We start from the raw sequence: 16444 nt of genomic DNA, 5'->3' as shown, positions 1-16444 counted from the left end.
TCTTCGCGGATGCGACGTGTTTGTTAGCCTATCGCGGGCTGACCAATGAGAATTCAGTATATACGCGGGGGTGGTACCTCATTACCGTAATAGGTTTTGCTGGGTCAACTCAAAACCATCAAGGCGTTGGGTTACGCGGACTAGCTCATGCATGTACATGTACATGTACATGTACATGTACATGTACAGTACTGTGTGTACGTGCATGGCTGTTGTACGAGTACGTGTGTGATGTACATGTACGTGCGTACGTACATGTACAAGCATAGCCTTGCTGTATGGTACAAGTTGCTTTCTCACTAGCAGCGTACGGGCATCGATATGTGCACGCAATTATGCCTTGCCAAGTTGATTAGGGATTTTCTTATCGGCGATTTTTTTTATCGGCGAATCGATAAGCCCAACGCCTTGGTCAAGGCTACCGTGGCTGAAGCAACAAAGGTGAGCTACTCACCAAAGACACAGGATGGTTGTGGGCCAGAATGGAAATGTGATCTTCCTTGACAAGAAACTGTTTCCAGACACAGTTTTCTGGCAAGTGAACTTACATGTACAGCTGCCCTGAAATTTCGTTAAAAGTCCAGAAAAAGATGCCTCATTTTTCTTGAGAATCAATTAAAACTCAGCAAAGTTTTAGCCAACTTCTGTAATAAACTTCCTTTCCACACACAAAAGTCCCAAAGATTAAAGGGGGGGAGGAAGTTGCTAAAAAAAATGTTTACAAACAAAATGCAAAAAAATGAACATAAAACCAAAACTTCACAATTCATAAGCTGCTCGAATGAGACTCGCACCAACAATCTCCTGCTTCCTAGTGCAGATGTCTCAACTGCTTGACCATCAGGCTTGCTGGGGTTGGCTGGCTGGTCCCAATCTGATATAGCAGGTGCCACAATCAACGAGTTTCATTAATTGTTTACGTAGGGGAATGTGAATGTGAATACCTGGTTTTGACCTTCACCAATGTAAATTTGAATGCACTGAATATTCAGTGCTGTCTGAGAGCTTACGAGCAAAGATTCTTCCAGCTTGCTTGGGTGGGATATGAACCCATGACCTCCTGCTTACTAGTGCAGACATCTTAACCACTCAATAACAGAGCTTGCAAAGGTTAGTGGGCCAGTTTGAATCGTGTGTATACATGTATATGGCTTTGGTTACCACAAGAAATTCACAAGCCTGTTGGAGTGGGATTCGAACCCACACCCTCATGTTGAATAGTGCACTCTTCATTTGATTGACAGGAAGAACCACAGTGGGATGGCATGTGAGTTGGAGCCAATTAAGCCATCGGTGAGTAAACTAGGTTACAAATCGTCGCATATCTGACGAACCGACGAATACGCGCGATTACGCGTTAACGCAATTCTGCGAAAAACGCGTTTAAAGTTGAACACATTTTACGTGTCCCTTTTCGATGCTACTTTCCCCTTTTGTACATTCTTAATTTATTCAAGGTAGTTATTTGATTGTTAAAATATATCTATTAATTTGTTTTTTGCTCGTAAGACTAAAGGTTTGTCTAATTTTTGCTGTGAAACTTATTCGTCACTTCGCGAGATAGATTTAAACGTCATTGTGCTTATTCGCCACGTAAAAATGTCTAATTCGTCACTTTGTAAGATAACATTTTGACTGTGCGCGCGTTTTTGCATCACAAATCCATTGCATATTCGTCACTTCTTTACAACACTACGCGCATTTTCAAAGAAATGTGTATGTTTTACAAACATTATATATTTTCTTTTAAGGAAAAAATATGGTAACACTTAAACCCCACGTTCAAATCCAAGTACTTGCTATAATGTTTTAATAATATACATTAGCCTAATAAAAAAGTTATTAAAAAGGAAAATATCTCGAATGGACGCAACAAAATAGTAGGAACACAAAACTGTGAATGCGAACTAACGACGAACAACACTATTTATTCATTCATTCATGTAAGACAGCAATTGTTTTAAAAACAATCAGTTTTGTCTCAAAATCCCGTAATTATTGTCTTCCAGGGTACAATAATCTGAGTAACGGCTTGTTATCCTTAGGCATTCTGCTTTCATTAGCCGCTTAAAGGGCTCCGTTTTCGAGAATACAAAACCTGTATCTCGAAATGCAGTATTTTGGGTATCCTATAAAACGTCGTCTTTGAAAGAAAGTGTACCGCACACGATGAAATAATTTATATTTTTATTTCATCTTCCTAATCATCACTCACCAGCTAGGGCACACGTTATTTCAGTATAGGCTCATTTCAATGAGGTTTTTCTGCTCTAATTAGCCACTTAAAGAGTGTTTTGGGTTTCCTTAAAAATGCCGTCTTTGAACGAAAATCTACAAATAAAACATATTTTTATGTCATCATCCTAAGCATCACATTCCTTGGCACTCTTCATTTTCATTGTGGGCTTATTCCCATGAGGTCTTATGCTCAAATTAGCCACTTAAAGGGGTTCCATTTTCGAGAATATCTCGAAATGCAGTATTTCGGTCTCCCATTGAATGCAGTTTTTAAAGAAAGTGTACCGCATATGTTTTAAATAAATAATATTTTCATTTAATAATCCTATTTTCAACTTCTAGGGTGCACTTCATTTCAGTATTGGTTTATTCCAATAATGTATTCTGCTTTAAGTAGCCGCTTAAATGGACTCCGTCGAAATGCAGTCATAATGCTTTCCTATAAAACGCCGTTTATGAAAGAAAGTGGACCGCACGTTTAAAAAAAAATATCCTAATTTTCATCCCCTAGGAGGCACTTCATTTCAGTATGGGCTGATTAAAATGAGGTTTTCAGCTCTTATTAGCCACTTAAAGGGGACCGTTTTCGAGATTTTCTCGAAATGCAGTAGACCTTTTGTGGAATTCCTATAAAACGCCGGTTTTGAAGGAAAGTATATCGCACGTTTTAAATGAATCCCAGTCTGTATAAGCCTGTCCGTCGCGCAGTCCTAGCCTAGTACATTTTGTGCTCCGTTCATTTTAGGATTACAACTCTACATACACAAAATTACATAAAGGTGAAGTAGTAACGGTTATCTCTTTTTAGACATCATTATAATGTTGCAGCGCCGTTAGTTTGTTTTGAAAGCTGACGGAAAGCGCGCGAAACAGAAGATCCCTGGTTCCCTCATACGACATTCAATTATTAAGACGGGTGTGTGCGTAACCAATGAATAACTGGTTATTCGTCACTTCGTCAGATACTGGATGCGCGCTGTTCTGATATGACCAAGCGTCAAATAATTTATTCGTCAGTTCGCAAGACAATTTTTTTCCAATATGTGCCGATTCGTCACTTAGTGGGTTTCGGAACAACAAAAATGAAGTGTTTTCATGAATTAAAACCTAAAAATCTGAAAATTCGAATATTTTTAACCCTAAAACTCAATTAATAAAAAAAACTCCAAAATGACCGATTCGTCACTTCGTCCGATATGCGACGAAATATTTGTTGATAAAAATATAGATTTTATTTAAATTTATTTGTAGTATTGTGAACGATTTTATGAATTATAATCTCAATGATAGTTCACATTGGCACATAGTGTTAGGTTAGCTTGACTGGTGTGATCTTTGAACTCGGGTAGATAGATAGAGTCACCTTACTTGTACTAAATTTATATTTCAACCTGGATTTCTTGTTAGATAAACTATACAGCATGTGAATCTTTTGTGGGGTAAATATTCCTGACATTGGAGATGTCTGATTTGTTCCTTTCATTTTCATTGTTTGTTTTCACACTCACAGCCAGTATTAGAGAGTTATCGCAACAAGTGTGAGTTTACCATCGGCAAGAGTGTAGATGGCATCGGTGAGTGAAACTGGCATTTATTTTTAGTTATCCAACCTCTTCATTTTTTTGTATGTATCCGCTCCGTTCACAAGCACCCCCTCGCCTGGATATAAAGTGTGCACACATGTACATAATGTGCCTGTTATGAAAACCGCAACAGAAAGTTTCGGGAATTTTTTTTCTCAGTTATTCCCCAAATTTCTTGTCAGGTCTTCATGAAACTTGGCCTGGGTAAATTGTGCAAAAGTTTCAGTTTCATGTCTTATTTTCATTGACAGATAACACTGTTGGTTTCCGGATTGGCGCTTACAAAAGCAAGTATTTTCACAGAGGTTTCCATTTTGCAAAAGCCGTAGATAAGCGTTCATGTTTGATTGGATCAGCTGTGGAGGGGCGTGGCTCATTAGTAGCCAATGCTCATCAATTCCAACCAATCAGAATGCAACACACAGAAAGATTGACAGGTGTACATATTGTGCATTGTCTAATATGTCTGTCAGGAATTAATTATTGGAAAGAAACAAGCCACAAAAGACTTAAACCCTTGTCATCCCCTTTGCTGACCAATATGTTGGCTTACTTTTGTGGCATGAATATTGAGGGTATATGTTTGTAATTCCAACATTGTCCAGCAAGCTCTTTTACTCAGTAGGGATTTTTCAACAATTACATTTGTACAAGCAAGAATTAGGTTTTAAATAAAAAAAATCAGGAAAATCACTGTTTGTTTAAATGTTGCTAGTGTACACTTTTATTTATCTTATCACTGATCTTGCTTTTACACGCAAATTTGTTTGCCCTATAAAAAGTATGTGACATTTAGAAACATGGTTTGCCCTGCAATTTTTTTCCTAAGTATTACTAGGTATCAGAAAGACGTAAGAGCTCAAACACTGATTTGGTGATAGTACATTTCTGTATTATTTGTGTTTAGAGTTTTAAATTACACAAGGAAATTGCAGCTTTAATGAACATATAAAAAGCAGCAATTCCTCGGATACTGTGCAAATTAAGATACATCTTGTACGATGCTAACTTTACAACGACATTCATATTTCACAGCATTGATTTTTCAATTTCCCAAATTTGAAGTACCCTTGAGTCCATCTAAGAGAAATATCAGAATATTGCTTTGCATTTAAACATCATACAGACAAGGAGCTTATAATGTAATACAACAGACTAGTGGTGCTACACAGAATATGTACAATTATAGAGCATGCAAGTCTCGCCAGTTCACATTCACTTTTCATGTAAACATCTTGGTACCAAACACTGACTAGTCTGGCCACAGACTCCCGTCTTTGAATTCAACCAATGAATGGATGTGGAGGTCAACATTTTTTCAATTTACTAAAGTAATCAACTTGCAATATTGTTTTAATGTGTTGGAAATTGGAATAATGATTTCTTGTTCAGAACCCATTCTTTGCCCTTGACTGGATAAACCTACATGTAGTAAAATCACCTAGGTTTTTGAGGGCAAGTTGCATGCTCTATTGACAGAAGTGGAGTCGAAATTGCTGACTTTAACTATCAACCAGCTAGTAGCTGTGAAGACACCTTTGATACACCAGACTTAAATTCCATACTGTACATCTAAAGCCTACAATGGTCTCGTATGTGCTCTGCAGCAAAACGTCTATTCAATTGGATTTCTCGTTGCTAAAGATAGAATTCAAGAAAGTTTGTACAAATATTTTACACTTTATTTGGTTTTCAAAAAGTATTTGGTGTTTGTATTTGGAATCAGATGCTCCTAATGCATAACTTGCAACTTTGTTGATCTGTTACTTAGGCTGTGTCTGAAACAGGCTTCTAGAGCTATGGCTACGGCTATTGTCAGGTTGTTCCCATGTAACTGTAATGGATGAAGACCTAGACAATAGCCATAGACATCTCACTTGCTCATATTAGACTTTAAAATAAAATAGCAATTTAGTCGTTTTTTCTTCTCTAATTGGAGTTGGTCTTTTTAATCTGTTCATTTGTGCATCAGGTCTTGACCCACAAGAGAACCATTTCACCAGCACCTCTGACGTACCGGTGACTGGCGATGCCATAACGGATCCTTATCACTATCTGACGCAAACAGCACTTCACCTCAGAGATCTTCAAGATTAAGATCCAAAACCTCCCAAGACACTTTGGATGTGCGGTGAGTTTGCTCTCTAAGCATTCAACCCTTGATAACGATAATCATACAGTTTTGTGCTCTTGTAAGAGTTCATATTGTGCTCCATGGTTGGGATTTCTTAAGGTCTTTTTATGCATCAGAACTGATTAAAAGGCCATTGAATGAATTTCATTAGCCTCATTTTTATATGAAAGTAATGGTTAACAACTAGATACTAGGTAATTTTTTTCCCCAGTTCACTTTTTACAATGCCAGTACACTTTAAGAGTTGTTTCTAATGTAGCTGTGAAGTTGAACTAGTTGTTTCACATTTACAGCTTTGGGCTTTTCTGTGTAATATGAACCTAACATTCATTGCATTGTGCATTTATACATGTACAAAGCAGTTTGTACATTAAAGCATCTCGTTGGCTGCATCATCATGCCATGTGCTAAATGAGCGCAACAGTCGCATCAAACTCGACCAAAACACTTTTGTAATTTTTTTGTCATCAAACAGCAGTGGCCCTGAAGTTCCAGCTCATGACATCACTGCACTGTTTCGTGAAAATATTTAATCGCCTGGAACATCCTAAGACTTAAAACGCAGAGGTGGATTTCATAAAATCAAAAACTGAAATATGTTTCAAAGGCACCTAAAAAATTACATACTTACTGTGGAAAAATGTCGGGTGTATCCTATATGTTAGTGCCAATATGTGTATATTTTCACACTGAAAAAAGTAATAAAAGAAACTTGTTCTTTTAAACATACACGAAAAGCTCATTAAAGTAACAATTAACATAGGCCCTAATGGGATTTGTAATTTTTGAACCACTTGCATACATACATTGAATGAGTTCCAGCTGTTCGCTTCACTGATAGTTGGTTGCAATCTGCTCTGGGCCTGCACATTACTGATGTCATGGCAGGTTCAGGTATTGGCAATCTGCTTAACTAAAATACATTTGAACTCCAGCATCCTGTGCTTTCAATATTTCTTGACATCAAATCTACTTGGCATTTCAGTGAAGAAGATGTATGAAAAAGCCTTAAATCTGCTCTACAGTTTAAACACTACACAGCTCCCCTTACGTGGATGGCTTGCACTCATCAGTTACCAGAAAACATTGTTCTTGACAACTTTTGAACGATTGACTCCTTTCTGGTTCTGGATGTGCATACTGCTGCCCTTGTGCTGATGGCTCGGTGCCAGTCAGCCCAGGACATTGTTCCTGAGTACTTGCAAGTGACTGCTGGCTCTCTGCTGGTTCTGGATGTACACACTGTTCCCCTTGCATGGATGGCTTGCAGTCAGTCAGACTTGAGCATTGTTCCTGATGAGAACTTGCAAGCACTGGGGTCCCTGCTGGTTCTGCATGTACCTCAACATGCACTTGAACATGCTGCTGACTGTGCATGGATGCCTTGCTGCTGCCTTGCCTGGAACATTGTTCTTGACAGCTGTCCAGTGACTGCTGACTCGCTGTGTGTTGTGCATGCCCTTGGCTTGGTGGCTTGCTGTTGCTTGGCCTGGCAGCACGGTGCTCTTGGTCATTTTCTGCCTGTGGAATCACATGAAGCTCAATGTGCTTCCCTGTCTGCGATGGTCGGCTGGGATTCCGTCTTGGGCAGTAACGACAGCACAGTCTGAGGAATGAGAAAGCCTTGACTACAGCTTCACGATAGTCAGCATTTGTGGCACTGTAGACCAGGGAATTGATTGAGCTATTGATAAGTTGGAAGATCGCTATGCATGTTATCAGAATATTAAGTTTTTCTCCAAGTTTTAGAAATTCAACAGCCTGGGAAGGCACGCTTTTAGAATAAGTCTCTGCCACACTGAGAATAATTGAAGCTGCAGTGTTCAATGAGTTCAGAATGAAGAAAACAGCAGTATTGATGATAACCATACAGAGGACCTTGCCTGCTCGCTTGGGACAGTTTGGCAACAGGGCTGATTGCTTGCGTACTTTTACTACTAGATAGATGTACAAACCAAGAGTTGCTATTAAACAGACAAAGTTGATAGTGGAATGGGTCCAAAAGATGATGTCAGTGAAGACGTACTGTGTTATTGGTAAGAATATCAGAATCACACCAACAATAATTGTTGGCACCCAGAGTCCTGCTGATATCTTTGCTGCTCGAGATTTAGAGGCTTTTTTCTTGAACGTCAGAGGATTGCGCACTGCAGAGAATCTCTCAGCCGCTATGGTAACCACAAAGCAATTAGAAGCATCAATGAACATGTTCTCCACACTTGTGAATGCTTTTTGCCCTAAAAAGCTGTACTCTATGGGTGACCACAATGCATACATAAATTCAGTCGTGAGAAAGAGCAAGTCGGCCACAGCCAGATTAGATAAGTAGATGTTGATGATTGTACGCATGGACTTCACTCGAATGACTGTGAAAAGAAAGACAAAGTTTAAGAGGAGGCCAATTGGCACAATGATTTCGGCACTTAACCATATTATTTGATTACTTCTGTCTCGACTCTTGTAATAGTTCTCAAGATGCTTTTGTAGTTCATTTGATGGAGTGGAGCTGTTTTGGTAGCCATCATCCATACTTCATGTACAGTGTAGCATTGATCTGCATATCCAACATTTCATTCAGATACAACAATACAACAAAGTGTGTGATACTGATCACTCAAGTTTTATACCAAAGGAATACATGTAACACCTACAGAAATGGGTAGTTGAAACTGAAAGTTCATGATACTGTGTCCCTTTCCCCCCGCTTTCCTCTAAGACATATTGTAATGCACGTGACATATCTCATGACAGCAGTAGCTGTAACCAAAGAAGACAACTCAGTTTCGTTATTACTGGCATTGACATGAAATCTGAGAATTAAATGGGTTTCAGTTTTAATTATTTGCTCCAGATTATACATTTGTTCATGCAAGTGTTTAAATTTGTTCATGTTACTGATTATGGAAAGTAACACCCACACGAAACTTTGTTAATCACCAACTGCAAATTTTACATTGGTATAAACAAGTAGGTAATTAAAAAAATGACAATTTTCATTATTAAAAATACATGCTGTATTTGCTTTTCAAAATGCAACAATGTCCTTCTCTTGGATATTGACTTATTTAAACATACTTGTCCATTAATTCATTCAGTGTTTCCTTTCTGTTTGATTATCAATTTGATCCGACAAGGAATGAAGTTAAACAGTTTTCATTTTTACATCACAAAGTGATTTTTTTGCTCATCTGCTGCTATTTCTTTCTGTCTGAGGCTGTTGGTTGTCATTTGAAATCAGTCTCTGCCTTGCCTGACAATCAAGTTGATGTTGTCATATTTTGTTTTGTTGATGGAACATCTTTGCAAGACAGTTTGCAAGGGCTAACTACTTGGTCTGAATGTGAACCCAGAGCCTTCTGCTTAGAGTGCAGGCATCTTAACCAACTCCACCACCAAGCTTGCTGAAGTCAGCTGGCTGATTGGAATCTTGTTGAACAGCAAACTGCTGCAGATATCCATGTACATGGAGTGGTGCTGATAATCAGTAGTGTACGTAATGTAGGACTCCACGAGCTAACTACTTGGTCTGAATGTGAACCCAGAGCCTTCTGCTTAGAGTGCAGGCATCTTAACCGACTCCGCCACCAAGCTTGCTGAAGTCAGCTGGCTGATTGGAATCTTGTTCAACAGCAAACTGCTGCAGATATCCATGTACATGGAGTGGTGCTGATAATCAGTACATAATATAGGATTGGAATCAGTCACACGACTCTAGCAGGTTTGCTACATTGCATAATAATGGTGAAGATTTTGGCAGTAAGTGTGGGAAATCATCATTTAATACAATCAAAGTAAGGTTAAATTATGTTGTTTTTTCCTGATAAGAATGATATAATTATTGACTGTACAATTTGGATTGATGTCTAAGATGATACCTGCAGCGTCTTCTCCCAGACCAGTTTGACACCATCTACTTGGACTTCATCTGGCAGCAGGTGAAATTCTCTCAGCAAGAGATTTCACCAATACCATGATGTCTTGCATGTGCTATTCCAGTCGCTGGATAGAATCAATCTTCAATCCAACCGCAATGGCCGATGTGGTTCCTCGGAAGTCTGTAGTCTGCGCCCGGGCCTGTTTCCGTTCTTTGCGTTTCATTGCCCAGTTCTTGACTTCTTTGAACTAGATGAACTGTGGTCAACAAAATCGCGACAGGAGTGCCTCAGTCTCTTTTGCTCGATGCCATCTATGAATTGATCTTGTATGATGGTGTCAGGATTTTTGTATAGTCCAGGGTCTCGCTTAAGTAGTCAGTGAAACAGTCGCTGTAGCTCTACGCCAAACTGACGAATGGACTCACTGCCTCTGTTCCAAACAACAGCGCTGCAACTCTCCACTCGTTAGGGTCTCCCCAAATGAGGTCTTTAAATACATCAGTGCCTCTTCGGCAGTCTCAACAGAGGACAGTAAAGAGTGGACCACTACCGTCTGACTTCGGCGGAGTGAGTCCAGCAAAAACTGGCCACGTTGGTCCTCCGGATTGTGATAACGGTCATACACATGATTCATACATGTACATGTAGCTGTTACAAAGTCATCTACCAGCACGCACTTTGCATCGTTCCGTCCTTCGAATGAGGGGCATTTTGGTTATGGTGCCATCCCAACTTGGGGTGGCAGACCACAAACGCCTGCAGGAGCTCCTCTGAGGGGAACCCGGTATTGGTCGGTTCTGTCTTGATCTGGACTCTGGTAAGTGGTGTGTACTCTCCTCCCACTTTCCATCCTCCTTCTGGAGGGAGAATGGCTCAATTCAAAATCGACAGAAGTAGTTCATTGTCCTGGTCAATTCTGTGAATCAGCCCGGTGGCATTCACGTAGCACCCCTTCAGGCTTTGAAGGGGCAAACTCCCATCAACCAAGGAAAACTTCCTGGTTTTCTCCTCTGCTGGAGACTGTACTTTCACGTAGGTTGTCATCTTGACGACTATGATGTGACAGACGGATCCTCAAGCCCTCGCTACTGGTTCGCTGACTGAAAGTACAGATCCCACTTCTGACACTTGTGGGGGGGGGGGGGAGGGGGTCAAGGGTGTTCAACAAGAATGCACATCGGACACCCAAGGTTCGGATCTCTGAAGTTTGTGCGAAGCACACAGGCCAACAGCGGAGGCGATGGCAACATGAGGAATCAAGATAGAGAGAAAGAGAATGCAAAATAATCAATTGTTCCCTTAAGTTTAACTGAGACCAAAAAAACAATAAGAATAAAAAATACTGAGAATAAAAATCACATAGGAATGTGTGTGAATTGTTTTCGTTTTGCTGAAAGAACGCAAGTCAGCAATTTTATATTAAATACATGTAGATCTGAACAAAATTGTTTGTTTCAGTCAAATTATTCTGTGTGAAAGAAAGACAGTTTTTTTCATCTTGCTTATTTCATTGTGTCACACTTAATTCTTGGTTACATTGTACATAATCCCAATGTTTCCAAGTAAATGTCATGGCCAATGACAGCACTGAAGGAACTAAATCTGAAGACAAATTTAAGTAAGCATCTTCCCTTTGCTTGTACATATTGTCAGTTATGAGCGTCAATAAAATCCTACAACCGTGCACACTAATGTAAAGTGACAAAATAACATCGCTGGAAGTGAAAGCTATATCTTTCAAACGAAACCCATGTTTACTAAAATTCCCAGTGTATGACGTATGCCCACGTGATGGGGCATACAGGTGGTGTTTTGTGGCACTGACAGTTGCAAAATGAATGTTTGTTTTTTAATTATCCAGTCAGGTAAGACAAACATCTGTGAAGTCTCATTTGCATTGGTCTGCATCTCATTTCTATTTGGATGATTGTGAAATTTGAAATTGTGAATCAGAAAGTAGGAATCAACTTTAGTACAATTGGTTTTCAATGTCATTCATATAATTATTGATCTTCTTTTTTATATGTGTAATTTTTTTGTTGCCCTTCGCTGAAGTATTTTACAAACACTGTACACTCGAGTGTTGTCTGAGGACTTGCTAGAAAAAAAACACAAGCTTTCTTCGGGTTGGACATGAACCCCCAACCTTCTGCTTCCTAGTGCAGACGCATTAACCACTCGACCACTGAGCTTGCTGTGGCAAGCTGGCCGTTCTGAGTCTGATGTAGCAGTGCTTAACCCAACTTTGTGTAGGAGGTCATTAGTTTGAGTCCCACCTAAGCCTTCGGACAACACTAACTGTACAGTGTTTGCTAAATATATCGGCCAAAGGCAAACAAAAGTCCAATATAAAAAAGGATAATTTCCATCTTGTAATTTTTTTTCCCCGCCCAGGTTCCCTGAAGTCCATCCAGATGATCCTTAATAAGACAGCAGACGGTACAGGCATAGACTCCAACACCCTGGCCTTACGGGTGAAGACCCATCCTGAGCTGAGGGACTAGCTCCATGTCGTCACCTCATGGGGGCCTTTGCCTGTCTACCCTGGGGTGGTCAACTCAGAATTACCTGGTAGGTACAGTGGACTCTGTGACCAAGTACCAGTGTTGTAGTCAAGTCACCGTCCAACGTCGAGTCCAAGTCCCGAGTCCAAGTCCAAGTCTCGAGTTACAAGCCTCGAGTCCGAGTCACGAGTCACTTGTTCTTAGTTGTTCACCAAACCAATCATATTTTTTTTAAATTATTTTTAATCAGCCATTCTGTCTTTTCAGTAAATCCCAGTGTATAATGTTGTGTGTACATGTTGTTTAGACCCAAAATGTGTTTTCCTTTTAACTCCCATCCCTACAAAAATCCTCCTCCATCCCTTCCCTCCATGTTTTATCATCCAAACATTATTCCTCGATGATCCTTTCCCATCCCTGCGTTAGGTTTTTTCTTTTGATGAAATTACGTGACTCGAGTCATAAGTCACCAAGCTCGAGTTCGAGGAGTCATGGTCGAGTCCGAGTCTGAGTCATTTTCAAATGTGACTAAATTGAGATGCGCTTGCAGATCTCGGCAACTTTAGTGGTAAAAGGAGTGTTGAGTGAACTAGGGGCAAGTTGGATCTAGGACCAATGGTTGAATAGTGGTTGGTTGGTGACGTACGTAGCACATGCGCACTGAAATTAAAGTGGGTACAACTCTAGTCAAACTATTGACATGTCAACAGCCGTGAGAAGATGGTGCTCGCACATTCGCTGAAGATTTGTTCAACACTTGGTGTTTCTGTTTTATTTACACAAATAATAGCTTTTAAGCTCGGTGGTTGAATGGTAAGACATCTGCACTAGAAAACAGGAGGTCAAGGGTTCGAGTCCCACCAGAATGATTTTTTCACTTTCGCTGGGGGGGGGGGGGGGGGGGGACGGGACACACTGAGTAAACAGTGTTTATACATCGGTGAAGGGCAGAGCCTAATATTGAAATAGTGATTGCGTAGTTTATTATTTTATTGTACAATGGTGACAGTAGTGATAGAATCCTAAACTAACAAAGAAAAACTATGCCATGAAAGTGGAATTTAGTACTCACAATTTTTGTTTTTCTGCCCTATTGTTCATATCGTAGTTGATCCCCTCTGCCCAATGTTATGACAAATTGCTATTGATAACCAGCTATAAATCGTGGCCCGACCAGCCGCGGTAGGCTAGTCCTGAATAGTCTACTAGACTAGTCCAACCATCTTCGACTGGCGTGCGTTCCATCAGAGTTTGTCAAAATATAATTAATTACAATACCTCACCCGGAGATTCTGTGTCTTGATTGGCCGAGAGCGAGTCACATGGTACTTTCTATTTTTGCTATCTTTCAGAGCACAGCCAAAAGTACTATACCCATAGCAACCAAAGTACATGTACTATACCACTAGCAACCAAAGTACTATACCCATGGTGTAGTTTTTGTGTGCAAATGTATGCTGGCCTGCGCGTAGCGCGTATTGTTTCCAAGAGAGCGCGCCACAGAGTTGGATTCAAGCGTTTTGTGAAGGGGTGGTTTGGAAGAGTTCCCACCAATTTTGTATTGAAATAGAAGTTCATTTTAACTGTTTTCAGATTTATGTAATTTAAGGTATTAAAAACCTAGCAGAATCTGTGGGTGAGTTGTTATGAAACAAATATTGAATGCCTTATCTCGTGGTGAAGTAAAACTAGCCTCCGTCGATGATCCATGGAGCATTTAATTTTCCCTTTGCTTCCCCTCAGGGAAATAGATGTCCATTGATAACCTGAGGCGGCTAGGTTTACTACACCACTCGAAGCATTCCATATTTGTATACTATGGTCCTTGATTGAACCTGGTTCCATCTAATGGCCCCCAGTTTAGCCAAATTTGTGCGTACTGAATATTTCTTGTATTTATTCCCTCCACAGAGGAAGTACGGTACCTGTCCTCACGGAGGCTACGGTCTCGGACTGGACGATTCTTGACCTGGATCCTAAACCGCATGCATATCAGGGACGTCTGCTTCTACCCACGCTTCATAAAACGATGCATGCCATAGATGCGTCAACATGTCACCTTCAATTCTTGATTCTAAGCATTGCTTAATATTTAGTGTGGGAAATCAAGATTAATAAGGGGTGGGGCTAGGTTGATCAAGTGGGGGGGGGGTGATTGTATGCCCCAAGACCAAATTTCTAGAGATAATTATGCCATTGTATTGTAAGGTATCTCTTCAAGGTGCAGTTTTAAACCTTCTTTACAGTTCGCTCTTTTAGTTTCAAGTAGTTTTGGGGTTTTTTTACCAAAACTCATAACAAATTGCAAGGGTTCAACCTAACATTTCTTATGAAATCTGGCCAAAACAGGACTTGCCTCCAAATGACTCGGCAATGCCCTACGATGTAAGATGAGTTTCAATCAGTGTTCAAAAATCCATTTTTATGAAGATTTGAGCAAAAATTACTGGTTTATTGATTGGAAAGAAGTTATCTTTTGTGACCGCAATTTCTCCCACATATTTGACGTGATTATCTGTTGGATGGAATATCTGACCAGAAATCGTGTTGGAATTGAGCCTCAAGTACTTTAGGCCCCCCCCCCCCCCCAAAAGGCTCCAGTTTCTGGTATGCGCGCGCGTCACTGTAGCCATGCGCGACAGCCAACTTAAACAGTTTTTTCATTGTAAGATTTTGGTCTCAAAACCGCCCAACTCACTGGTTTGACTGGAATCCTGCTGCTACACAAGTTTAATGTGTTTTTAGATGGGGTTACTATCGAGTTTAAGCTTTATGTGGCCTCTGTAGGCTCACATATATTTTGCACTAAATTTAGTCGGGCACCATTTGCAGTCATCACCGACATTTGAAGAAAAAACAAATTTAAAAAAATGCCGCATCGCCGCACCAATTTTTGGGCAAGCTCCGTACCAGAAACCAAAGACTTATTTTTTTGGCCTCGGACAAGTATCCTGTAAGTTTAAAGCAATTAAAAAAATTTTGCCAGGATTAAAATAGAATACATTTTTAATAAAATTTTCCCAAAAGACGATTTCTCTAAAACAAAAGTCCTTTCTTAGAACTTTCTCATGTTTTCTTAAGAAATCCTTCTAAAATATTCTCAATAATAGGTACTTGTAATCAAGTGCTGAATACTTATTTCATTTCTCATTAAGCTGCACTATTTGTCAAATATTATCATAATTATATCACTTCAAGTATCTTTCTTTCCTTTCAACTGGGTATGTAACTGTCTAAAACAAAAACATTTGAATGCAAAACATGTTTTTCTCCTCATAATGAAAAGAAAATTTAAAAAAGTATGTTCCAATTATCCGTTATTTCCCCACTGATAAAAATCCATGTTCAAAGATTTAGAGACATATTTTTTATTTCAGTGCTCAGAATTGACATTGTTGACTTGCTTTTTTAGAAATGTCTACCAGCCTGCAGTTTATTGATGCAACATGTACTCTTAAACTCGACTTGAAAAATACAAGTAGACAAGAAATCTATTTGAACAGACTTGCCATGCGTCCGATTTAGTAACTGCAAAACTTAGACGTTATTGCCCTCTTTAATATCAATAGATCTGCTCAAAGTATGTACAAGTATGTTCAGTCAAAGTTACGAAAGGAAATTTGAACTGCATGTGACAGTATAATTTGTTTTAACATTGTTTCATTTTGTCTAACAAATATTGGTGTCCAAATTCACGCTCTGGTTTTTGGAAATGATTGCATTTTTTCAGTAATTGTTACAAGGTTAACACTGGATTTGTTTGTCTTGTTGTTTTAGTTCTTGCTATGATTCAAGTGATTTTCTAGTTTAAGGTTTCTGGAATGAAAAGATTGAATAAAATTGCAGAGTGCAACTACTAAGCTCTGTGTATAACGTGTGAGGTTTGAAATATTTCTGAGTTTAATTAACTTTTATTATTTTGTTTCTCTCAAATGTGTGGCCAAAAAAAGAAAGATTTTTCTCCAAACGACTCCGAAACCTCTTTCGATATCAGATAAGTATCTATCAACATTCAAGCACATTATTTTGAAGATTTGGGCAAAAAATCACCGACTAATTGATAAAAAAATATCATTTTTAGCCAATCTTTCAATAGAGGGCGCGCAACAT

General features: G+C 39.4%; 2 long non-coding RNA genes across 3 annotated transcripts; both read left to right on the top strand.

Moving 5' to 3' along the window:
- The first annotated feature begins 421 nt into the window (after nt 1-421).
- Nucleotides 422-5853, top strand: LOC119725867. 2 transcript variants are annotated; one of them, XR_005270746.1, is made up of 4 exons: nt 422-441; nt 1245-1293; nt 3749-3812; nt 5794-5853. It is a non-coding gene; the product is annotated as an uncharacterized LOC119725867 (long non-coding RNA). The 2 variants fall into 2 exon arrangements; XR_005270745.1 differs by lacking the exon at nt 5794-5853 and adding an exon at nt 4073-4096.
- Nucleotides 5854-5911: 58 nt separating this feature from the next.
- On the top strand, nt 5912-14918 carry LOC119725860. The gene is made up of 3 exons (XR_005270743.1): nt 5912-5952; nt 12225-12401; nt 14246-14918. It is a non-coding gene; the product is annotated as an uncharacterized LOC119725860 (long non-coding RNA).
- Nucleotides 14919-16444: the final 1526 nt, after the last annotated feature.

The sequence above is a fragment of the Patiria miniata genome, unplaced genomic scaffold (assembly GCF_015706575.1).
Source record: "Patiria miniata isolate m_02_andy unplaced genomic scaffold, ASM1570657v1 HiC_scaffold_1, whole genome shotgun sequence".
In the NCBI taxonomy this organism is placed as follows: Eukaryota; Metazoa; Echinodermata; class Asteroidea; order Valvatida; family Asterinidae; genus Patiria; species Patiria miniata.
The sequence above is the reverse complement of the archived record's forward strand: the minus strand, read 5'-3'. Positions and strand labels throughout refer to the sequence as shown.